A 13,701-nucleotide genomic window follows, 5' to 3' on the forward strand; every position below is an offset into this window, starting at 1 on the left:
TGCATCAGCTGGATTTTTTTTTCTCAGACAGTATCCAAATTCTGCATACCAGAAAATATCTGAAAAGTGAATTTCTCTGTACACTACAAACAATCCAGATAAATAAAAAACTAAATTAAAAATTAAAAAATGACAGCTGTGGTTGTATTTTACAGTTGCTCTATGCATGAATATATATTTCATTAACTGACATAATGTTAATAAACCAACCTGCTTGGACAACTAAAATGTGCTTTGTACCTGCACTGAAAAAATGACTAGAAAGATTTATTTAATTTTTATTTTGCAAGTTTTTAATGGTAAAATGTACTTAACTTCAGGACATAATATTGATTAAAGTGAGTGAGTAAATTTAACTTAAATATTATCTTAAACAGGCAATTTAGTAACTTTCACTTACAAATCTGATGTACATTTAGTTAAATTGAAATTAAAATTTTATTGGAACATTTCACATTTTGAACTTTCTTTATGTATACATGTTTAATAATGTACCACATGACATACAGAAGCCTTCCACAGGAAAACGTAATGCATGTAACGCAGTCTTTTGGACAACATCATCTTGCATCAGTAGAAATAAGAACACTTGGTGCGCAAAACACGATGATGGTAACAATTCAAAGGTAATTATTTTAATCATGAACGGGTAATTTTAAGTAAAAAAAAAAAAAAATTCAGACATCACAAAACAAGAAGTTACAAACCTTAAATGCAAAATCAACAATTAAACAGGTGTAAATAAACGTGCAAACAGTGAAAACTTATGAATGCAAACTCATTATTTATTAAAGCCTGGTGAATGCAGAGAACACCAGCTCTGAAAAGTCAAGTAAAATTTGTTTATTTTATTTACCTCTGAAATGTACTCAAATTAGTAAATAAATATGACAAGGTTTTCTGCTTTAAGACTGATACATGATGACGCATTGTAAAAATAACAAATGATCATAAATAACGTTTACGCTAAAGCATTCATTTTTGCATCTTTGAATTGAATAGAAATGTAGAATTTACTTCATATTTTCAAGTTCACGCTTTAACTTATTCAATGTAGGAAGTACTTAATCTTTTCTGCTATATTTACTTCAATTCAAAATAATTTATGTATAATGATAACCTTAATAACACAAGTGGTAAAATAAAAGGCCAAATGATGACTTTTATTAATCAAATTAATCAAAATTGTCCTTTCAAAGAACCGTGGCTACTAAACATATGTAGTGTGCACATATTACAGAAACAAAGACAAAACACCATTGGGTTACACATATGATACTAAAATAAGGCAAAAAACAACTTTTACGTTTGAAAGTTTACATTATTATTTTGCATTTATGGTACTGTCCTTTTAAATCGAATAGAATTTTCCACACCGTGATTTCTAATCTTGAAAGGTTACTGTAGAGTAATAGATATAAATCAAATTCCTGTCAATGATACAGAGAATGGAATACTATAAATCAAGTGCTTTAGATCAACATAACTTAGACCTGTCAGGACAAATGTCACCATATTTCTGAAAAACAAAAATATATATTTATGTCTTCTTGGACCTATTCACTGAGCTGTTTTATACATGCAAAATGAGTCTGTGAGAAATCAAGAGATCAGCTACTCTGTGTAAAGTAAGAGATTAAAATGTAACCCATGACAGTGGGCAGGGCCTGTTAAGTAGGACACATACAAGGATTATCATGGCCAGTGTTTATCTCACTAGTATGAAGGCTACATGCTCAGTAGTTCACCATTGTCAGAGACACAAGTGCAAATAAACCAGCACAATTCAAGGCTATACAAGAATACATCAAATCTGGTCTCTTTGTCATCTGTGCCTCACATAAGCAGATTTGAGATTGCATTTATTGAGAAGTTTATTGTAGGCCTATATGTGAATATCGTTTTATAAAGCAGCTCACTGAAGACTTTATTCATAAAAGACTTATAGCACTTTTTGACTTCATACACGATCTGATCCTTTATGTGGTTGAAATCTAATTAAAATCTGAATCTATTTTTGTTTGTTTTTTTACTACTATTTGTAGTTAAAATAACCTCACGGTTGGTCTTACCAGAAATACTGACCAACCAAGCTATGGAGGTACAATTACAGAGCAATGATAAGAGAAAATCCCTTAAACTCAACCTATATCAGCATCACTCGCTCTTTGAATCTCTGTAAAACCTTTATGAAACCTTTATAAAATTGGACTTCTAAAATATAATCTAAAACATTGAAATGCTCTGGGCAGTTTTGTTGTACTATTTCTACTTGGAACCCTACCAAAGTGCTTTAATATTATTTTATTTCTTTTCCTTGTAGTGGGGAGGTAATACTGCAGCTTGCAAACAGAGTTCATAACAATAACTGTATGGCTTCAATAGAAAACAGATCATACTTTTACCATCACAAACAAATGGTCTTGAAAATCGTGAGCCACAGTAATCTTTTGGAGATGAGACGGAAATTGAAAAGTTCAGTAGTCAAAGTCTTTTCTAAATTCTTGTCTTTTTAGTGGCACGCTCCACAGAGGGTTTTCAGATCCTTACTTTAGGATTGCAAACACCTCTCTGTCACCCTGGTATTTACAAAAAGTAAACCAGAAAAGCTATGCCAAAGAAAAGCACCTGGCAGACACAAAGATGACAGGGCACACAGAGGTCAAAACTTTCCACACCTGTTCCAAAATTTGCTGTGGTTGTAAACCACCCCAAAAAAGTGTTGTATTACATTTTGCAACATAAAACATGCCTTGGAAACCTCCCTCCTTTGTTTCTTTGAGCAAATCAAGGACACTGCGACCTAGCCAGGAGATAAAGCATGAGAACACAGGAAGCTGAAGAACTTGACCAAAACAAAACAAAGGGAGGTAAAGTGACATTGGCTCTGGATTGCAGGCTGGAAAAGGCTGTTAAAAGGGGCAAATGTCAAAAGACACTGCTCTTCTCTTTACACACCTTCTGCATATAGCACTGGTGGAGGGGATCATGTGTAAATGCCAAACCACATCACATGTGACAGACGTTATGTTTTGACATCGAGATGATTTGTTTGAGAACATTTCCCCTATGTATTCTGAAGTGTTGAGTCGACCAGAAAGGTCATGGTATTTTTTCCCAGGCCCAGGACAACACAATCCAGTGGTCACAATCCAGTCCAGTCAATGCGGAGCTGGCCAGACCTAACCTGCTGAGACATAACAAAGGTGTAATGTTAAAGTACATTGCTGTAGTTTACTAATTCATTTTCATTTTCAGTATCTTTTTCCTTGTGTATGAATAAAGATTAAGAAGAACACATGCATTGCAATGCATGTTCCCCACCCTCACTAAAGTAATCACAAAACAGCTGTGCAGGGTTTAGCTGCACAAAAATGGCTTGCCATTGTACACAAGGCATTTATTTTGTGTCCATAGTTTCTCTGCTTTTCTGGATGGCTAAACACTAAAAAAAGTAACCTGACAGTTTTTTATTTTTTATTTTTTATTTTTTATTTTTTTTGCTTTGCTTTACTTTGTTTGGCCTTTATTTGGGGTTGCATAGATTCTCTGCTTTTCTGGCTGGCTAAACATACTTTGGTTATTTGTAAAATAATACATTTTGGTGGCTTAACATTAAATTAGTTATTTATAAACATTAAACAACTGACCTGACAAGTGTTATTTTGTGTTGTGTTTTGTTCTGTTGTGTTCTGTCGTGTCGCATCTCGTCCTGCCCTGCCCTGCCCTGTTCTGTTTTGTTGTGTTTTGTTGTTTTGTTTTGTTTTGTTTTGTTTTGTTCTGTTCTGTTCTGTTCTGTTCTGTTCTGTTCTGTTCTGTTCTGTTGTGTTTTGTTCTGTTTTGTTCTGTTCTGTTCTATTTTGTTGTGTTTTGTTGTGTTCTTGTCTTGTCTTGTCTTGTCTTGTCCTGCTGTTTTTTGTTATGTTGTGCTGTGTTGTGTTGTTTTGTGTTGTGTTGTGGTCTTGTCTTGTCTTGTCTTGTCTTGTCCTGTCTTGTTTTGTTTTATTTTATTTTGTGTTGTTCTGTTGTGTTCTGGTCTTGTCTTATCTTGTATTGTCTTGTCTTGACTTGTCTTGGTCTGGTTTTGTTTTGTTTTTGTTTTGCCATCTCCCGCTTCCTCATTCCTAGAACCTGTTACACTGGTGCCGAAACCTGGGATTAGAGGAAGAAGGATACGCTGTCATGGAGTCGTCACCGCTGGAGGAAGTCTTCCGGTCCCTTGCCAGCATCCACCAGGGCCAACACCAGGCCCTCATGGAGCTCCTCCTGGCCCAGGAGGAGGACTGGCAGCAGCACACCCCCATGTATTGCTCACCTAGATGGGGCCTCAAGATGATCCGGAGGCCTACCTTGTGCTTTTTGAGCACACTGCCGAAGCTCTGAAATGGCCGTCAGAAGAGTGGGTGGCCGATCTTCTGTCGCTGCTGTCCAGGGAAGCCCAGATCATGGCACAACAGCTTCCGGTTGCCAAACTTGGTGCTGAAGAAGTCCATATTGCAGCGGGTCAGCTGCAGCCCAGAAGAACATCGCCAGCATTTACGCTTCTTAACGCTGAGCGAGGCCGGCCACCCGTTTGCCTTTGCCCAGCAGCTCCGTGACGCCTGCTGGTGCTGAGTGCAAGCAAAGGAGGACAGCGACGCCGAGGATGTCATCAACCTGGTGGTGCTGGAGCAATTCGTCTCCCGGTTGCTGAAGGGGACAGCCGAGTGGGTCCAGCGATCCAGCTGGTGAAAGACCATCTAGCAGCATATTCAGAGGCCAGCGCGCCACACACCCTTCCCCCCTCTAATGTATCCTCCCCTGTTTTCTCTCCTTCCTTCCATCCTGTTCCGTTTCCCTGGAAATGGGTGAACATTCCCCTAAGACTGGCTCCCCGGTCAAGGGGGTTCTTTGCTTCCACAAACCCCGTCTCTTCCCATCCCAGGTGGAGGAGTCTGCTGCCATGAGTGTGGGCGGAGGGCTTGGGCCGGTCTGCTGGAATTGCAGGGAGCTGGGTCATGTTCGAGAGCAGTGCCCAATAATGGAGGTGGAGGCCATGATCTGGATCCCCGACACCCCACAGACTGCCCCTGAGTGTGCAGGGCATACCAAATACCCGTGAGTATTGGGGTACATGCCAAGCCTTGGTGGATTCAGGTTGTAATCAAACCTCATTGGAGGGGGCATTGGAGGCAAATAATCAGGTGAAGGTGAGGTGTGTGCACAGGGATATTCATGATTGTCCTGTAGTGACCGTCACGGTAATATTCAGAGGACAAAAGCATAATATTGAGGCGGTGATTAGTCCTCGCCTCACCCATCCACTAATTTTGGGAACTAATTGGCCGGCTTTTCGATCATTATTGAAGGGGCTGTGTGTGGATGGGTCCTGTGAGAAGTAAACTGGCGTGGGATGTGCGAAGCTCTGGCTGGGGAGGTGTGGCCTGTGCCATCTATGGCTGCTCTGCGTCAGGCTGATGCTTGGGAAGGGGAGGTGTGTCACGAGACGAAACCCTGAAGCACGTGTTTGACCAAGTGAAAGTACTTGTGGTCAATGTCTCCAGCTGGGCATCGCACTCACATATCCATATTTTTCAATTATAAAAGATAGGTTGTATAGAGTGACACAGGACACCCGGACAAATGAAAATACAACCCAGTTGTTGATACCAAAGAGCCGTCGGGAAATGTTATTCCAGGCGGCTCATCATAATCCAATGGCAGGCCACTTGGGACAGGGGAAAACACTAAGTCATCTCAGGGCCCATTTCTATTGGCTGGGCGTTTGCCAGTGGTGTGCAGCCATGAATGTCAGCTGGTGAATCCACCGGCAGCTCCAAAAGCACCATTGCACCCCCTTCCATTGATCAAGGTTCCTTTCGAACTAATTGGCATGGACCTCGTTGGGCCATTAGAACGGACAGCACGTGGGCAGATTACGTAACGCGATATCCAGAAGCAGTGCTGTTGTACAATATCTCAGCATGTAGTGTTGGGAAGGCACTCTTCAAAATTATCTCCTGAGTGGGGATTCCGAAAGAAACCCTCACTAATCAGGGCACGGCTTTCATGTCATGTACACTACGTGAGCTGTACAAATTATTGGGTATTAAATCAATTCGGACAAGCGTGTACCATTCACAAATGGATGGCTTGGTCGAACGATTTAATAAGACCTTAAAGAATATGATTCGTAAGTTCATGCACAAAGATGCTTGGAACTGGGATAAGTGGCTCAAACCCCTGTTATCTGCATTGCAAAAGGTCCCGAAAGCCACCACGAGGTTTTCCCCATTTGAACTGTTATATAGGCGTAACCCCCGTGGCATGTTAGATGACATGAAGGAAAATTGGGATGAGGGACCTTCACAGAGCAAAACTGAAATTCAATACATTCTTGACCTGAGAGCAAAACTCCACACATTGGGGCAACTATCACAGGAGAATTTGCTACAGGAGCAAGAATGTCAGTCTCGGCTGTATAACAGGGGATTTTGGCTATGGGAGTTTGCACAGGGAGATAAAGTACTTGTATTACTGTCCACATCGAGCTCAAAATTACTCGCAAAGTGGCAAGGGCCATTTGAGGTCACACGGCAAGTTGGAGAATTCGATTATGAGGTAGTACATATGGATAGGGAAGGGGCATGTCAGATTTATCATCTCAGCCTATTAAAACCATGGAGAGATGGTAGTTCCGGAGAGGGAGGAGCTCGGACCAGAGGTGAATCTAAAAGCCAATCACTCTCTACCTCTGTACATCTACCTCTCACCATCACAATGTACAGAGGTTGGCAGGTTGCAAAATAATTACTCTGATGTGTTCTGGCCTCTCCCCAGCCACACTAATCTCATAAAACACCACACTGAGACAACCCCAGGGGTAGTGGTACGTGGTCGTCCACACCGCTTACCCAACACAAAAAACAGGTAGTACTGGAAGAATTAAAGGCTATGATCGATATGGGGTTAATAGAAGAATCCCACAGTGACTGGGACAGCCCGGTGGTGTTGGTACCGAAGAGCGACGGCTCAGTCCAGTTCTGAGTGGATTATAGAAAATTTAATGCGGTGTCGAAATTTTATGCTTATCCAATGCCTCGTATTGACGAACTGCTCGGTTGGATGGGCACAGCTCGCTTTTATTCGACACTGGATTTAACAAAGGGATATTGGCAGATCCCCTTAATGCCAATGTCCTGTGAAAAACTGCCTTCTTCACATCGTTTGGCTTACACCAATTTGTGACCCTTCTGTTCGGTTTGTTTTGGGCCCTGGCTATGTTTCAGAGTCTTATGGACAAAGACCACACGCTTCATATGCCGCTGCCTATTTGGGGTATCTGCATCTGGGGGCCGTTCTGAGATCGCTGCGATGAGCGGGGCTCACAGCAAACCCAAAAAGTGTGCAATTAGGTGGGTGAAGGTAAGGTATCTGGGGTTCCACTTGGGTCCTGGTCAGGTGCAGCCCCAAATTGGTAAAACCGCAGCGATTACCCGAGACCCAAGACCAAAAAGGAGGTGAGACAATTCTTGGGGCTGGTTGGCTATTATCGAAGGTTTGTGCCTAATTATTCGGACGTCACCAGCCCGCTGACTGATCTCACTGAAAAGGGAGCTCCAGACATGGTCCAGTGAACGGATCCATTCCAACAAGCATTCACGCAGGTAAAAGCTGCACTTTGTGGAAAGCCTTCTACATTCCCCTGACTTCTTTCTCCATTTTGCTTTGCAGATGGACACATCGGACAGGGGGCTGGGTGCTGTACTGGCCCAAGTTGTGGAGAGGGTGGAGTGCCCAGTGCAGTACATTAGCCGGAAGCTCTCTATGAGAGGGATGAAGTACAGCACCATAGAGAAGGAGTGCTTGGCCATCAAGTGGGCGGTCCTCACTCTCCGCTACTATTTGTTGGGATGAGCATTCACCCTCTGTTCAGACCATGCCCCGCTCCAATGGCTACACCACATGAAGGATGCCAACGCCCAGATCACTCGTTGGTATCTGGCACTCCAGCCATTTAATTTCGAGGTGGTCAACAGGCTGGGGGCGCAGATGGCTGTCGCAGACTGGACAGTTCCCTGAGACTGAATTGGGCATTGGGGGTATGTGGAAGCGAGGGCGTTGTCGAGCATTCGTCTGGGTAGAGAGAAAGCGGTAAGGGTTTTCACCTGAGATGAATTGCTGGTAATTGCTGTTCACAGTGAGAGACAGAGGAAATAAAAGGGGCCAGACCTCAGAGTGAGGGGAGAGAGCCCAGCTGAAGCTTTGAGTGTGTTGGAAGCTGCCAGTCCCATGAAATAGAGCGTTTTGAGTGTTTACATGAAGCTTTACCATGCGGTCAAGCGAACGTGTTTGTGTGAAGAATAAACTTACCTTTGAGTTGGATTTGCCGTCTCCCGCTTCCTCATTCCTCGAGCCTGTTATAATGAAATTGGCACAAAATTGGGGGTACATGTCCCCATCTATGTCTATGGTGGCTGGCCCAAGAGGATAGAGAAAAAAACACATACGAGTTTGTGCTCACACAATTTCGCCCAAAAACCTGGCATGATTATCCATTTTAGTAACAAACCTCCAGTCAAATGCTTGAATTAGTGTAGAAACATTCATTTGCGCTGCAATGCAGTATTCATTTCCACAGTTCAGATTTTAGTGATAATCGTGACTATAAACACTACTTGTCATGTAGACTACATGTTGACATAAAAAAACAGGATAGGCAGCCTCTCCCTATGTTTACAGAGAGAGAGAGCTACAGAAAAAGACTAATTTAGGGAGGGTTTAGAAACAGCACCTCAGTGATTGAGGCTGGCACAGCCAAAAATCTGCTGCTTCACAGAACATCAGTACATGATTGAATCTGACTTCAGCAATGAGGCAGGACCCAGCTCAAAAGAGCTGATGAATGAGGGGTGACACCACTGTCGACAGTGATTCCTCCTCCTAAATTGTGATTATTTTGCATTAAATAGACAATGTGTTAATTAGACTCCTGAAGATCTGAGCATTGATGCGAATATACATCTTTGACAGTAACTTCTTAAAACTTCAACATATTTTACTCTGTATCATTGCTATTTGTTGATTGACTGCAGAAAATGTACATTGCTCATCAAGCACGAATAATATATAAAACAATAATGCATATAGAATCTTTTCTAAATGCTTCTTTCAATATCTTGCTTTTTTTATTCAACCATAATATAAAATCTTTGGCACAAATTCCACATGAGCAGGAAATGTGTTCAAAATCCCGACCTTGCCACAGGCAAATGACAAAGATGATTTGTAAAGGACATTGCTTTGAAGGAATGCAATTCACAGTTCATGCATGACTTTCTATTGAAACGCATCTGTGGTCGCATCTATAACCATGTGAAATCATGATTAATGCTTGGGCAGCATGTGTTGATGCCTGATGCTAGAGAAGGCCATGTAAATATTGCAGTTTATAGTATGCAGACTGAAACATAGAAATGGTGTAGTGATTTCAGGCCATGCAGTTTTTGAGAAAACTCCTAATGAATTAATGAATGAATAGAATTTCAGAGTTCAAGCAATTACCTTATGAATTAACATCATGGGTTACCCAGGAGTCTCAAATAGATTTTGCAACTCAGCAAGTGCACCATAACATTCATTCAACAAAAATATTAAAAACTAGTAAAGATGTATATTAAATAAGGTTGTGGGTATTCGCACAATCTATTTTATTAGTTAGGATATCATTAAGCATATGCAATAATTAATTAGTTCATATGGATGTACTGATGTAATTGTGGTGTTGACCTTAAATAGAAAGACCATGATGTGCAACAACATTTCCAACATGAGGCTCTGAATGTGCTTACATATAGCAATAGCAGCATATCAGACTGGGGCTGGCTTGTTGCAGAGAAAGGGTATCAGATTTTGGTCTAATCTTAGTCCCGGACAGGGTTGGGTAAGGTGATCTGTCAACACGTAATGTGGTTGCTATAATCTATAGGGCTATTGTTTAATTACAGAGCAATACTTTAGAATGAGAGAAAAGTTTATATTGATAGAATTCTGAATTGTTCCAGAATAGTGGCTTATTAAACTTAAGTTATCCAGAACATTCTGAGACTCTCCACAAATTATCTATACATACAGTACATGCCCTGAACACATGGTCCGATTCAGACTACTAGCAAATTAAAAGTACATTACCTTATAATATTTGTATACAGGATTTGTTCCTGGCAAAGTAGGGAACTCCTCACATCAAAAATTTCAGAACAAAAAAATTCTACAATCATTTTTTATGTTCTGTATGTTAAATCACAACCTATTTCGAAAAACAGATTATAGATATAATTGTTTTGTCTTGTTAACGCATGACATTCACATGCGCTCAATTCATCATAAGTATATTGTTGGGACGCAGAAGCAGTTTTCACACTGTTCCATAATCTCATAGAACAATCATGTGATGAGTAGCTGCACACTATTAACCCTGATTATAATGACCACCGTAAATCATGTAGTTATGGTAAACTCATTTTACAACTGAAAATAAGTCATATGCAATAATGAGTGCTATTAACATAATTTATTTTTAATATGATTTATTTTATCAGAATCAGAATCAGAATTGATTTTATTGCCAAGTAAGTTTTCACATATAAGGAATTTGCTTTGGTGTTTGATGCATACAATAACAATAAACATAGTAAGATAAATAATAAACTTTATTTGAGATACAATATATAGAGAAAAAAGTAAACTGACTGGTTTTAATAAAGGAGCTGTACAGTTGTGCAACTATGTGCAGAATATGAACCATAGAATGCGCAAATGTAATGATGTTATGACAGTAAACTTTAGGGTCAGAAGTGCAAACCAGACTTATCCAGACTTCTAGAGCACTATTCTGACTTGGCTAGAATGACTAATATTTTTGAAGAGCATTCATATCTGCAAGAGAGTTTACCTTTAATACCACCCCCGAACAAAAAGCTAAGTACAACCTCAAGAACAGGGGAACCGAAAATCTGATGTATTTGATATAAAGCCATCTCAACTGAAGGAAGGGGCACCTGTTTCTCATAATGTGCTGAACACAATCTCTATTCTTAAGGGCTATGTCTCTTTTACCCACCCCACAGTGCCTCTGAATCACAGAGGGAGAGAGCAGAACTTGGCTTTCTATTCCTCTGCCATGCTGTGTCACAGTCACAGAGCTCTGCCTGCGAAAGCAGTGCTGGTTATTTAAAGCAGGGATGTCAGCAATATTTCACACCTCAGAAGCAGTGAATAAGCCTGTAACGATGAGGATTATTCTTTTAAAATAAGAGGGCAGTTGAGCTTGATGAATGCTTTTTGATTAAAAGCAAAAGATGAAGTCATCACAGAATCTGCTATTTGATCAATGTGTTGTCATGGAAAATCAATCTATGCATTTCAGCTGTGCTGTTGAAAGGCAATGAAAGAGAGACTGTTGTTTCATTCAATGTCAAACAAACGTACTTTAATGGGTTTGATCAGTACAGAGTTGTGCAGACTGGATGTACATGTCTTGCCTTGGATCTCTGTAGTTTAAACCCTGAAATGTCATAAACAGTGTTGGGTAGTAATGGATTACATGTAATCTGTATTATGTTATCAGATTACACAAATCAAGTACATGTTAGAAGATTAAATTACATTTGAAAATACTCATCAGATTACAGTTACTTTTTCATGGATTACATGATTACATGTTTATAATTTATTGATCCCTGTAGTTCTTTTTATATATATATATATTTAAAATGCTTCATTCGTGAGTTTCACATCTTAGTGAGTTGAAGTTAGTTTTTGTTTTGCAAATTGCTTTTTTACTCAGTTTAACAAATGGACATTAATGTGCTTTTGCTTTTGTGACACTGTTTTCGAAGATTCACAAATATAACTGGTCTAATCTGTTACCACACATGGATGGCGTTTGTAATGCACAAATTGCCGGGGTAAGAACATTTTAAGTGCCTTTTTTATTTCACTCAGAAACAGACAAATAGCATGTAAACACACACAAAAAAATCTTAGCAATTTTCATATTTTGATCCATTAATGCATTTGCCAACATTGTCAAAATAGTACAATCTTATTCTGCTCAAATGAAAGTGACATAAATTAAGCAAGAATTAGGTCAGAAGTAATCCAAAAGTAATCCAAAAGCAATCAGATTATTTTACTTTAAAAATGTAATCCAAGAGATTATGTTACTGACTACAATTTTAGCAATGTAATTTGTAATATGTACCAGATAACAACTGAGAAGTAATCTACCCAGCACTGTTCATTAATTAACTTTCCCATTAAGGGCCATTATTTGTTCCCAGGGTTTGTTTTTCAGGGGCATTTGTAACTTTAAGATGGCATATTTTTTAGGGCATATTTTTCTAACCATATAAAATATACATTATTTCACGTCAAACAATTTAATTGATCCATTTATTAAAAAAAAATATTTTTTTAAATCTGAATAAATAAGCTGTTACTATATGAAATGTTATCTACATAAATAATTGTATGCAATACTGTGCAAAACTGACCCTAGAATATAATATTATTGGGCAATTTCAAATGATGGGGTATTTTTGTTAGCAACAATAGTCTAAACATAATTTGAGTTAAATTAAGAGTTCAAATGCAGTTAAAATCGTTTGTTCCTTAAATTAAATATGACCATAACATTTTTTTGTTTTCTGAATGTATTCTATTTGCCTCATTTACAGAGCTTGCAGCCTATGGTAGACTGTCCTCCACAGGGAGAACAGGGAAATTGTAGTAATTTCCTTCACAGTCTGTTTTACATGGTCTCCTGTAACCGAAGTCCAACTCACTTCATTGTAGATTCCTTAGTGATCACCTACTAAGCAAAGATTGTGCCTGTATATGACAACAGTAATCCCCTGGTGATATCGCAGATACGTATGGAAAGCACAATTAAAATTTGACAGCAACAACAGTCATAACACATTGCACATTGGAGAAAAAAATTAAATATCATAAAATATTATAAAAGGATACAGTTAAGTTGTGATGCATTCTCTGAGATTAATTTGTGGTGATACATTGATGAATTAACAAAAAAATATTTTTTTTTATAAAAAAAAAATCAAATAAGAATTTCCCTGATTTTAACACTTTTTAAACATTTATTATGGGGGGCAAGTTAAAAGTGTTTTGGGGGATAAGCTCAAAATAGATAATGCCTGTCAAAGTTTAAACACTACAAATTAGGGGAAATAATTAAATAGACACAATAAACAGTGTAGAGCTGTTATAATCTGTTGTAAATCTAAATGATTGCTTTTTACAGCATTGTTTCTTTAAAATCATTCAAGAGCAGTGTTTCCCAACCTTTTTTGCCATAAGTACCCACAAAGAACCATTAGTAAGGCTGAAGTACCCCTGAACCAAAGATGTGTACCAATGCCTAAATATAATTTAACACTATCATTAACGTTGATAATTATTGATCAACCAGTATTGGTTTTATTTATTGACATACCTTTATAAATACTCATTAGGGTTGAGTATAAGATTTCCCATACTGATTTTATTCGGATTATATTCAGAATAATTTGGGCATATTTCAGTTACACCCAGTCTACAACAGTCACGTCATAATACACCCTTATTGTAATCAATGATGCTGTCTACACTAGAAGCATCAATTTCTGCACGTCCATCACGTCGACAGTAAACAGGTGT

Source organism: Myxocyprinus asiaticus, chromosome 32 (genome assembly GCF_019703515.2).
Source record: "Myxocyprinus asiaticus isolate MX2 ecotype Aquarium Trade chromosome 32, UBuf_Myxa_2, whole genome shotgun sequence".
In the NCBI taxonomy this organism is placed as follows: domain Eukaryota; kingdom Metazoa; phylum Chordata; class Actinopteri; order Cypriniformes; family Catostomidae; genus Myxocyprinus; species Myxocyprinus asiaticus.